Source organism: Lotus japonicus, chromosome 1 (assembly GCF_012489685.1).
Source record: "Lotus japonicus ecotype B-129 chromosome 1, LjGifu_v1.2".
Taxonomy (NCBI): domain Eukaryota; kingdom Viridiplantae; phylum Streptophyta; class Magnoliopsida; order Fabales; family Fabaceae; genus Lotus; species Lotus japonicus.
In genome coordinates this window covers 123,794,036-123,805,485 of record NC_080041.1, presented here as the reverse complement: position 1 = coordinate 123,805,485, position 11,450 = coordinate 123,794,036, and the positions used below count along the sequence as shown (strand labels likewise).

Sequence of the window (11,450 nt, the reverse complement as noted above, 5' to 3'; positions counted from 1 at the left end):
TTTTTTTTTTGTGGTTAAAATCTTATTCTTGTCATACGGTTTTTGTTGTTGTTGACAGAGCACGCGCTGTTTTATGCAAGTGAAAAGTACCCGGTGGAAGATAGCTACTCCAAGTATGTTACTGAATACTGAGGTACCGTAATTTCAGATGTCTTTAGACGCATTGCATGGAAATGGATAACCGAACCCTTTCATCTTATATATTTCTGCCCTACAATTATGTCCAGCACAATTCTATGAAGATATGATATTGGAAAAAAACATGCATCTTGAACTTGTTGTTACTTGTGAGTAGGATGTTAGTCACTGTTAAAATATCATAGAGATCTTTACCAGAAAAGTGAGAAAAGATTACTGAATTACCTGAGGAAATACCCAGCATGGCTGAGTACATATAACATGTTTTGCAATCTCAAATCAAATCCTAATTTTTAGCAGTATATGTTTCTCTATATTTTATAAAAATAAATATGCAAGATTTCACCGGTATTACCAATATCTCAAATGACAAAACCTGTCAAATAATGATCTCCATTTTGATACCTCCATTAAAAGGAAATTTTCAATTTTAGCACTCAAGTGCAACTTTTACAGTAAAACAATAAATAACAATCCCAAGTCATAATCCTCCTAAGACTCCTTATAGCTGCAGATAACTAGAATCAAATACAACCAGTTTATCTCTTGAACCGGCCGGTCCAAACCGGTTTATACCGGTTGGATTGCATGGCCGATCTGTTTAATGGCTCAGACCGGTAAGGGGTCGGTTCCCGGTTCAACCGGTCTAACTGGCCGGTCCGTTCCAAGTTTAATAACTATGGGCACAAGTGCAAACCCTAATTAGGAATATTTTCCCTGAATAAGAGATACTTTCCAGTACTATCTCTCAAGTTGTAGCTTGCCTATCATATGCGTTAGATTTTTTAACAAATAAAGTGCTTCAAGCACCACAAAGATTTTGTAAGGATATCTGCATGCTGATTACTAGAATTAAGTGATTACTTTTTAATAAACTCGGTGATTTTCTTGAAAAGAACTTTACAAGTATAATGTGACAGTCAATTTTTATATGCTTGGTCCTCTCATGAAAGAATAGAATTGTGTTAGTCCCTACCTTGTTGAACCTGTATGGTATGATCCTCTCATGGAACTCAAAATTTGAGGTGATATGTAAAACTTCTTGTTTGTACTTGTTTTACCCATATAAACAAGTGGTCCTCAATATTCAGCCTCTACATTTGGTATAATAATCACATCCTGTTTTTTACCTTTTCAAGATAACAAGGTACCACAAAGAAGGAAAAAAAATAGTATTTTGAAATTGGCCCCCTATATGTGGGCAAACCTGCCCAATCTACATTTGAGTACCTCACAACCTTTTGTATAACATTCCTTGACTCCAGCATTCTTAATGTATTTCTACATTTATACCATTGAATTCTTATAGGAGGGTAGTTTAGTTTCCTGTCAAACCTTTTGTACTTCACCGTATTAGATCAGTGTTCTTTTTGATCTAATAAGAACTTGTTGTTTGGATCCATCCGAGTGGCCATGGCTTTAAGGATTTATTATATTTTCACATGTACCAATTGGGGTTTAGAAAGCCAAAATAACTCCATTATTTAACTGTTAGATGGTTTTTTTATTTTTAAGTTGTTCTTACATTTTTTTGTTAATCACTTTTGTTTGGTCATCATGGTGGTCTGCTTTCCTGACACAGCATGGAGGAATGACCAATGCCTATACTTCTTCTGAGCATACCAATTATTATTTTGATGTTAGCAAAAATGGCTTTGAAGAGGCTCTGGATAGGTAGATCCTGCTTTTATGGTTTCTATTCTTTTCCCCCCGTGTAAATAATAGCATTGTATAATCCTGAGTTCGGGTGTGGTTTATCTTCCAGATTTGCTCAATTCTTCATTAAACCATTGATAACTGATGATTCCATGAGGGAAATTAAAGCTGTTGACTCTGGTTAGCTAATCTTTTTCATTTTGTTTGATGCCTCTGGTTTTATTTCCCTTCTTTCTGACCTGTATACTTTCCTCTGCTCTGTTTCTTACAGAATTCCGGAAAAATTTATTATCTGATAGCTGGAGAATGGACCAGGTATCTGTTATTGCTTTTATGACAGATTTTTGGGAGTTGTGGTAATGTTGGTTTTTTGAAAAGAGAATTCAATTTTTGTTGTTATGAATCATATTTCCGATAATATTTACATGGAGCAAATGCTCTGTATCTGTATTTTCTTCAGGATTGTTAGATATCTTGTAAATAGGAAGGATATTTTGTATTAATTGTAATCAGGTAACCTGATTAATTATTGTAATTAGGGAAACAATGATATTATGTATTTATTGTACCTACTATATGTTGAAAACCAAGATCTAATAGAAAGTGAGAGAGATATAGAGAGAATAATTTGGAAGATTATATAATTGTGAGTTTCCATTAACTGAAAGCTAACCAAACAGATTCAGTTTCTCTCATTATATAGAATAGGAGAGGTAGCTCACACAGCAAGCTACTACTGCAAACTTACTATATGTTCTCTACTACAAACTTTACTGGCATTGCAAGTTGGTTTTTAACCCCCCAGGATAAATATTTATAATCACTTACTCTTTATTTTCCCTTGTGGAACATTAAAATCTATATAGCTTCAAAAGCATCTCAGTGCTGAAGATCATCCATATCATAAATTTGGCTCAGGTCAGTGATTGATTTATTTATTTTTCTTAAAACTCTAAACTGCTGAACTTTGAATATTTGCACCATACTGCTTGTGGTATTAATTTTTCACTATTCATCCTCATGACCGGTATTTTATGAAGAGCAGAATGTTTGTTTTCATTGATGCAACGTTAAATGTTTATGTTTTTGTATTTTTCCTAGTCAAAGAGTTAATACCAATCTATGCATTTGCATACTAATCCAAAATCTTTAAATACATTGGGATATTGATATTTCTTTCTGATTAAAATTTATTTTTCAAATTAAAGCCTGGTTGCATGTAAATATGATATTGGTTTTCAAGAGCTAGTTTTTATATTTTTCAACAATGATTCATAGACCACCAAATAGTGCAAACACCTCGAGACACTTTTTTTTCTTCCTCTCTATCTCTTTCTTCTAGTCACATCACATCATATATCACACTTATCACTTATCTCTCTTTTCTTCATATGTCTCTTAATGGTCTACATTCTTTGGACGTACACCAACCTTTATTCTATATTTTTAGAAACTTGTTTACCTTTTGCCTTGTCAGAGATTGCACAGATGTGGATTTTTGTTGTGCCGAAACATTGGATGTGGATTTTTGTTGTGCCGAAACATTGGAAGTATCTTTAGATTGATGCTTTAAGCTTCTCATGCTTAGAAATAATAATATAAAACCATTCATGTGCCTTTGAGATAATTGATTGTTTTGGCATGATATTAAAGTCTCTATGACCAAGCAGTCTAGAGTTCGATCATTGCCACCCCCTCTAATAAAAAGTTGAATATCAACACATGGTAGGGGTAGGTGGGTCTGTGCATTGTCACGCTTCAAACCCAAACGGACTCTTACGTGAGGAGACGTGTTAGAAATAATAATATAAAACCATTCATGTCATTACTACTGTGGTTACATGTATTAAGTAGAATGACCCTATATTTGTAGATGTTCTTAGGGAAGCTATTTCTCTTACAGATTTATGAAGCATGTTGGGAGGACTTTTGAGAGTACTCCCCATATAGTTAAATCTGGTTCGGACTGCTTGGCTGGATATTTTTATTTTATAGGCAAATAATTTATTAAAGGAACTACAAGGGTACTCCAAACCCAAAGATAAAGTACAAAATTCAGAAAGAGAAGAAAAAAGACAAAAAGGAGACAAAACAAAGTGCCAATATAAACTAGTATATAGGCACAGCCCACCCAACCAATACAGGAATTCCAAAAAAAAATCTAATAATTGACCCACCACCCTGAATTGAACTAACTAGAATTGCCTCACCAATCCTCATCAAATTCACGCAAGTGCAAATACAGTAGTCAGCCGTGCCTCCAAGCAACAAGCACACGAAAATCCCATTCACTTTCAAATGAATAAACCATGAGCAGCAACATACAAGAAGTGCTGCATACTTCACACGAAAGTTATGCAGCAACAAACATGCCTATTATGCAGAAAAAATACTTATAAGGACTGTAAGCATAGCCATGGTTGTGAGGATCATTCAAAATGCGAACAACTAAATGCAGTGTTTTTGCTTTTATCTATGGCAACATCGTCATTTAATTAAGTCTAGCAAATTGTCCACCTCCACTTCCCCATCACGAAATACTGTTCAATTCCTCATCAAACACCACAGCTATCCACCCTGAAACAGCACCCAGTCTTCTGACTTTTATTCCAACCAAATTTAAACGGTAAAAAATGTACACCTGAATCCTTGGGCTGGATTTATCGGTAACTAGAAACTTTGTATAAGCAACGGTTCCAAAGCTGTTATTGCCCCGAATAGTTTTGGGTTGCTAATTACTGAGCAGCTTACTTATAACCATAGCATGCTGGAGTTAAGTGATGGATTCCAGACTCTACATCAAAATGACCGGTTCTTTAGCGGAAGTTGATCAAGGAAATGAGTCAGAGGCATTGTCGAAGTTTTGTTTTAACCTTTTGTTGTTAATTTTGTGGGATGATAATTTGTTTTTCCATTGCTAATTTAAGACTTTATCTTTGACTACTCAGATTAAAAAAACTATTGAGGATACTTGCCTCAAATGGTTTGTGAATGATGGGTTGTACGAGTACAATGCCCTAATACCAGAGCTCTCTATGCACACAAGAGTCTTGAGAAAAGAAGACAAGATTCTAATATTAGCTTTAGAGAGTCTTTGGAAGTTTGTATGTATTGATGAGGCGGTTTACATAGTCAATAGAAAAGAAATGTAAATCACATTTACTTTTCAACTCTTTTAATCATTTATCTCTGAATTCAAATTCTGGTTTTTTATCATTTACTCGTACCCTTCTTATTCACAATCCAATCCCGCACACTAGAACCAAGCACATGGAGATGGATATTTTCTTTGTTCGTGAGAAAGTTAAAGACAAGAGTTTACTGGTTCAACATGTTTCTTCTGAACATCAAAGAGCTGATATTTTTACTAAGGCACTCTCTCCTACAAGATTTCACAAACTGAATGTAGTAGACAGACAAAGGTTGTTGTCTCCTTCCTCGGTTTGCGGGGTGTATATCTAATAATAGATATAAACATATCGCATAACTTATGTGTAGTTTCTGTTATGATCTGTACCAGCTGGAATGCCAGTTGGATTCAATTGCTAGGTTGTTAGGATTCAGTTAGATTGTAACTGCAATGTAACTGCCTAGATAGCTTGCAATGCAAGTTAGTTAATCTCTTATATAAGGAGTCTTCTCTCTGTAACTATTAGCAATTATCAATGAAATCATTTCAGTTTCTTCATTTTCCCTTTCTTCCGATTCTCTTAACAACGTTGAGTATTTTTCTATAAACACTACAAGAAAACATTGAATTACCGATGACTTTTTACCGACGGTCCAAAAATCGTTACGAAATCTCACTAGAAACGAAGTCAGACCGCCAGTAACATGTTTAAAAGAAACTCACCGTCGGAAAAAGACGTGATAATTTGGCGAAATATTTTTCAAATTACTCACGGAAAAAAGGTGCCGAGAATTTCGAAATTTGAAATGAAATTGTCGCCTACTAATACTTGGCGGAGTTTAAAAAAAATTGAAAACTTTTACCAACAGAAATAGCCGTCAATAATTTCAAAATTTAAAATTGCCGCCCACCAATAACTTGGTGGACCTCAAAAAAATTGAAAATTTGTTACCGGTGATTTTGGTCGTTGGTAATTTCAAAATTTGAATATTCCGCCTACTGCGGACTTTAAAAAATTCAAAAATTAGTTACCGACGACTTTATTCTTAAAGTTGTCGGTAAGCTACCGATGGTTAAACTCGTCGATAACCTATAACCGGGAGTTTGCAGACCATCTTACTCACACCTCTTCTTCTTCCTCACTTTCGTATAAATTATAAATTATGATAATTTTAAATACCGCAAAATGCACATTTTGTTGCAGATAAGAATGTCACTTCAACATTTTTATTGGCAACAAAAGGAGTTTTCATATAAATTATAAATAATGATAATTTTAAAGACTGTAAAATGCTCCTTTTGTTGCAGATAAGAATGTCACTCGACATTTTATTTGCAACAAAACAAGTTTTTTTTTGTATAGAATAAATCAATTACCGGCAGAAAAAGTCGTCACTAAGTTACTGACGGAAAAACCGTCGGTAATTACAGATGCTTTTTTGAAAGCCGTCGGAAAAATTATGAACAAGGCAAAGAGCAACGACTTTTTGACCTTCAGTAATTAAGCATTACCAACGGTTTTTTGAGCTTACCGATGACCAAAAGCCGTCGGCAATAAGCATTATTTTGTAGTGAAAGAAATTAAAACAAATCATTCTATGGCGTCTTCTCTTTCTGGTTCATTCCTAGTGTTTGACAATTCACTATGCTGGCATGAATATGAGCTTGATTCCATTGTTATCATTTGTAAGTTCATTGCTTTTTATTTTTTATGCCATGTATATAATAAACATTTTTGTTAATCCATTTGACTTCTTAAACAACTGATCTTGGCTTAAAAGTATTTCAAGCTCATGGTGTTGTTGCTGCTGCATCTGCATCTCTCTCTTCTCACTTGACTCCCACCTTTCATCTATCTTACCTTTAAATTTGTAGGCTAAAGAGCACTGAACGCAGAGAAAATTAAAAGGAGATAGAGAGCGAGAAGAACACACAGATTTACATGGTTCTGTCGATGTGACTTACATCCACTGACAATGAAAGAAATATTTCATTTTTACTAAACAAAGAACAATATTAAAGAGATGCCAAGCTATCTACGACCGATTTAGCTAGACAAAAAACAGTAACTTGCTTCACATAAATGAGAAACAGCTAAAATCAAACAAGGTTATGAGCCTCATTCTTTAACTTTGAATAAAAAACAAGCTTTATTTGTTCACAGGGGTTGGAGTTCACAACTGCACAAATTAGGAGATTTGATCTCAGAAAAATGAAAAAAGGGAAACTAAATCACATTAAATGGGTGCCCTCCTCCTCCTCACTGTTGTATAGGCATACATAGACTTCAACGATCAATGCCTTCAATTTTGTCTTCCACTTCTGAGTACAACTGCTTGAGCCTCTCAATATTCTGTTTAGAGGTTTCCCAGTAACCGCGCCCATTGGCTTCCAAGAATGTCTGCACCAGCTTCCTAAATGAGTTAGGATTAGTGTTCATGAGCTTGTTCAACATTTGCTCATCTTCAATGAAAGTTGTGTTGGCTTCTTCATACACCCAGTTGTCAACCTGGCCTGAAGTTGCACTCCACCCTACTGTATTTGTCAGTCTCAGCTCTTCTCAATCTCACGAACACCCTCATATCCACTTGACAACATGCCTTCATCCCACTTTGGGTTCAACAGCTTGGTTCTTACCTCAAGTCTAACTGTCTCAGCAAGAGCACGTACCTGAAAGGATTATGTACAGAAGATCATATAGAATCAGTTGACATCTATAATAAAAAAAATGTATTTCCATGCCCCTTCCTGATTTCTACCCTTACATAATTGACCGATAAATGATTGCTTAGTGTAATAGAATGTCATTACTGCTGCATATCTTTTAACTAATTATATCAATAATTTGGTGGTTACATGTATTAAGTAGAATGACCCTATATTTGTAGATGTTCTTAGGGAAGCTATTTCTCTTACAGATTTATGAAGCATGTTGGGAGGACTTTTGAGAGTACTCCCCATATAGTTAAATCTGGTTCGGACTGCTTGGCTGGATATTTTTTTTATAGGCAAATAATTTATTAAAAGAACTACAAGGTACTCCAAACCCAAAGACAAAGTACAAAATTCAGAAAGACAAGAAAAAAAAGACAAAAAGGAGACAAAACAAAATGCCAATATAAACTAGTATATAGGCACAGCCCACCCAACCAACATAGGAATTCTAAAAAAAAATCTAATAATTGCCCCACTACCCTGAATTGAACTATCTAGAATTGCCCCACCAATCCTCATCAAATTCACGCAAGTCTAGATACAGTAGTCAGGCGTGCCTCCAAGCAACAAGCACACGAAAATCCCATTCACTTTCAAATGAATAAACCATGAGCAGCAACATACAACAAGTGCTGCATACTTCACACGAAAGTTATGCAGCAACAGACATGCCTATTATGCAGAAAAAATACTTATAAGGACTGTAAGCATAGCAGTGGTTGTGAGGACTATTCAAAAAGCGAACAACTAAGCCTGTTTGAGTGTGTTCTGAGTTTTATGTTTTTAAAAACTGTTTTGTAGAATAATTTTAGAGAACTATTTTTCAGAACAAAACAACAAAAAAACCTGTTTAGTAATATTTATTTGAAAACAAATTTAGAGATGAGAAAATGAAAAAACCCGTTTGATAAATTTGTTCTCAAAGTATGTTTTTTTAATTTCTTTTTAAATCTAACAATAGGAAACTTGTTTAATTATGTTTTAATTCCTTTCTATATTTGAAAAAATTAAAAACTTGGATATTTTTAAAATATAAGGTTAAATTTATTCATATTTGTCCCCTAATGATCGGATATATGGGTTGGGGAGGAGAAGGTACATGTTAGTCATTGAAGGAAGTAATTTATCTGTAAACAAAATTATTCATATTTATGCTTTTCAACAATTTATTATTTGGAAATACAAAATGATATTTAACCGTGTCAGTAGTAGCGGTAAAAAGTGGCTTTTGAACCTCTAATTTAAGAGTTCAATTCTAAAAGTCGTAGACCTTCACCACACACGAATCAAGGAGCAATTTAATAATATATATATATATATATATATATATATATATATTAATATGATGTTTGGGATGAGTATAATTCATACTCACCTTGATTTAAAATATAATAATTTGTAACTCTTACGTAAAAACAAATTATAACTAACGCCTAAACTAATAACTATAGGAAAAAAAAATTGAGCATGCAATATTTGTATATTATGTCTGATGACTACATGCATGATATAATATATATATATATATATATATATATATAATTTGAGGGAGGAATTTAGCAGAGTTGAACAGAAGAACATGAAAGTCACACGTTTGAAATAATTACAAAGTTGCCATTAATGAATCAATTTGTTCTCCATCCCGTGCTGTTTCCAAAACGAAAAAACAAAAACAACTTTGAATTGTTCTCGTTTTTTGTTTTTAAAAGCAAAAAAATATAACTGTTTTGGAAATAATTATATAAAAAACACTCACCCAAACAAGTTTTTTGTTTTTTCTATTTTTAAAAACAGAAAATTGTTTTCTAAAACAGTTATCAAACAGGCCCTAAATTCACGTGCTTTTGCTTTTATCTAGTGCCAAAATCGCCATTTAATTAAATCTAGCACAATTTAATTCCTCATCAACCATATGGACCGCACCGCAGCTATCCATAATGAAACAGCAGCCAGTCTGACTTTTATTCCAACCAACAGTAAAAAATGTACACCTGGATCTCTGTGCTGGATTTTATCTGTAACTAGTAACTTTGTATAAGCAACGTTTCCAGAGATGTTATTGCCATAGCATGCTGGAGTTAAGTGATGGATTCTAGGCTCTACATCAAAATGACCGGTTCTTTAGCGGAAGTTGATCAAGGAAACGAGTCAGAGGCATTATCGAAGTTTTGTTTTAACCTTTTGTTGTTAATTTTGTGGTATGATAATTTGTTTTTCCCTTGCTAACTTAAGACTACTCAGATTAAAAAAAACTATTGAGGACACTTGCCTCAAATGGCTTGTGAATGATGGGTTGTACGAGTACAATGCCCTAATACCAGATCTCTCTATGCACACAAGAGTCTTGAGAAAATAAGACAAGATTCTAATATTAGCTTTAGAGAGTCTTTGGAAGTTTGTATCTATTGATGAAGCGGTTCACATAGTCAATAGAAAAAAAATGTAAATCACATTTGCTTTTCAACTCTTTTAATCATTTATCTCTAAATTCAAGTTGTTTTTTTATCATTTACTCGTACCCTTCACCCTTCATTCCCTTAGCTCATCAAGTGAGCTACACACCCCACCCATTTTGATTAACTAAATTGCGGGTAATGAGTATGAGTACGAGCATATAGGTACCTAGAAGGTATAGAGACATGCATTCAAGTTGTCACCCATGTAGGTATGAGGATGAGTACGGGTAATTTTAAAAAATACGGGTATGGGGATATGTACTGTAGTACCCTTACCCAGACCATACTCATTGCTATCTCTAGGGATCAACCACTTGACCGATAGCAACGTTAAATATTTTTCTATAAACACTACAAGAAAACATTGAATTACCGATGACTTTTTACCAACAGTCCAAAAATCGTTACGAAATCTCACTAGTAACGAAGTCAGACCACCAGTAACATGTTTAAAAATAAACTTACCGTCAGAAAAAGACGTGATATTTTGGCAAAATATTTTTTAAATTACTCACGGAAAAAGGCGTCAGTAATTTGAAATGAAATTGTCGCCTACTAATACTTGGAGTTTAAAATAATTGAAAACTTTTACCGACATAAATAACCGTCAGTAATTTCAAAATTTAAAATTGCCGCCCACCAATAACTTGGTGGACCTCAAAAATATTGAAAATTTGTTACCGGTGGTTTTGGTCGTTCGTAATTTCAAAATTTGAATATTCCGCCTACCGCGGACTTTAAAAAATTCAAAAATTAGTTACCGACGACTTTATTCTTAAAGTTGTCGGTAAGCTACCAATGGTTAAACCCGTCGGTAACCTATAAACGGGAGTTTGCAGACCATCTTACTCACACCTCTTCTTCTTCCTCACTTTCATATAAATTATAAATAATGATAATTTTAAATCCCGCAATATGCTCCTTTTGTTGTAGATAAGAAAGTCACTTCGACATTTTTATTGGCAACAAAAGGAGTTTTCATATAAATTTTAAATAGTGATAATTTGAAAAACCGTAAAATGCTCCTTTTGTTGCAAATAAGAATGTCACAAAAGAAGTTTATTTTACAGAATAAGTCAATTACCGACATAAAAAGTCGTCAATAAGTTACCGACGGAAAAACCGTTAGTAATTACTGAAAAAAAAAAGTCATCGGTAAGTTTACGACGAAAAAACCGTCGGTAATTATCCATGCTTTTTTGAAAGCCGTTGGAAAAATTATGAACAAGCCAAAGAGCAACGACTTTTTGACTGTCACTAATTAAGCATTATCGACAGTTTTTTGAGCTTACCGATAGCCAAAAGCCGTGGGCAATAAGCATTCTTTTGTAGTGAGAAAACAAATCATTCTATGG

At 34.0% G+C, this 11,450-nt stretch overlaps 1 pseudogene; it reads right to left on the bottom strand.

Moving 5' to 3' along the window:
* Positions 1-7,019: 7,019 nt before the first annotated feature.
* Positions 7,020-7,885, bottom strand: LOC130723758 (magnesium-chelatase subunit ChlH, chloroplastic-like; annotated as a pseudogene).
* Positions 7,886-11,450: the final 3,565 nt, after the last annotated feature.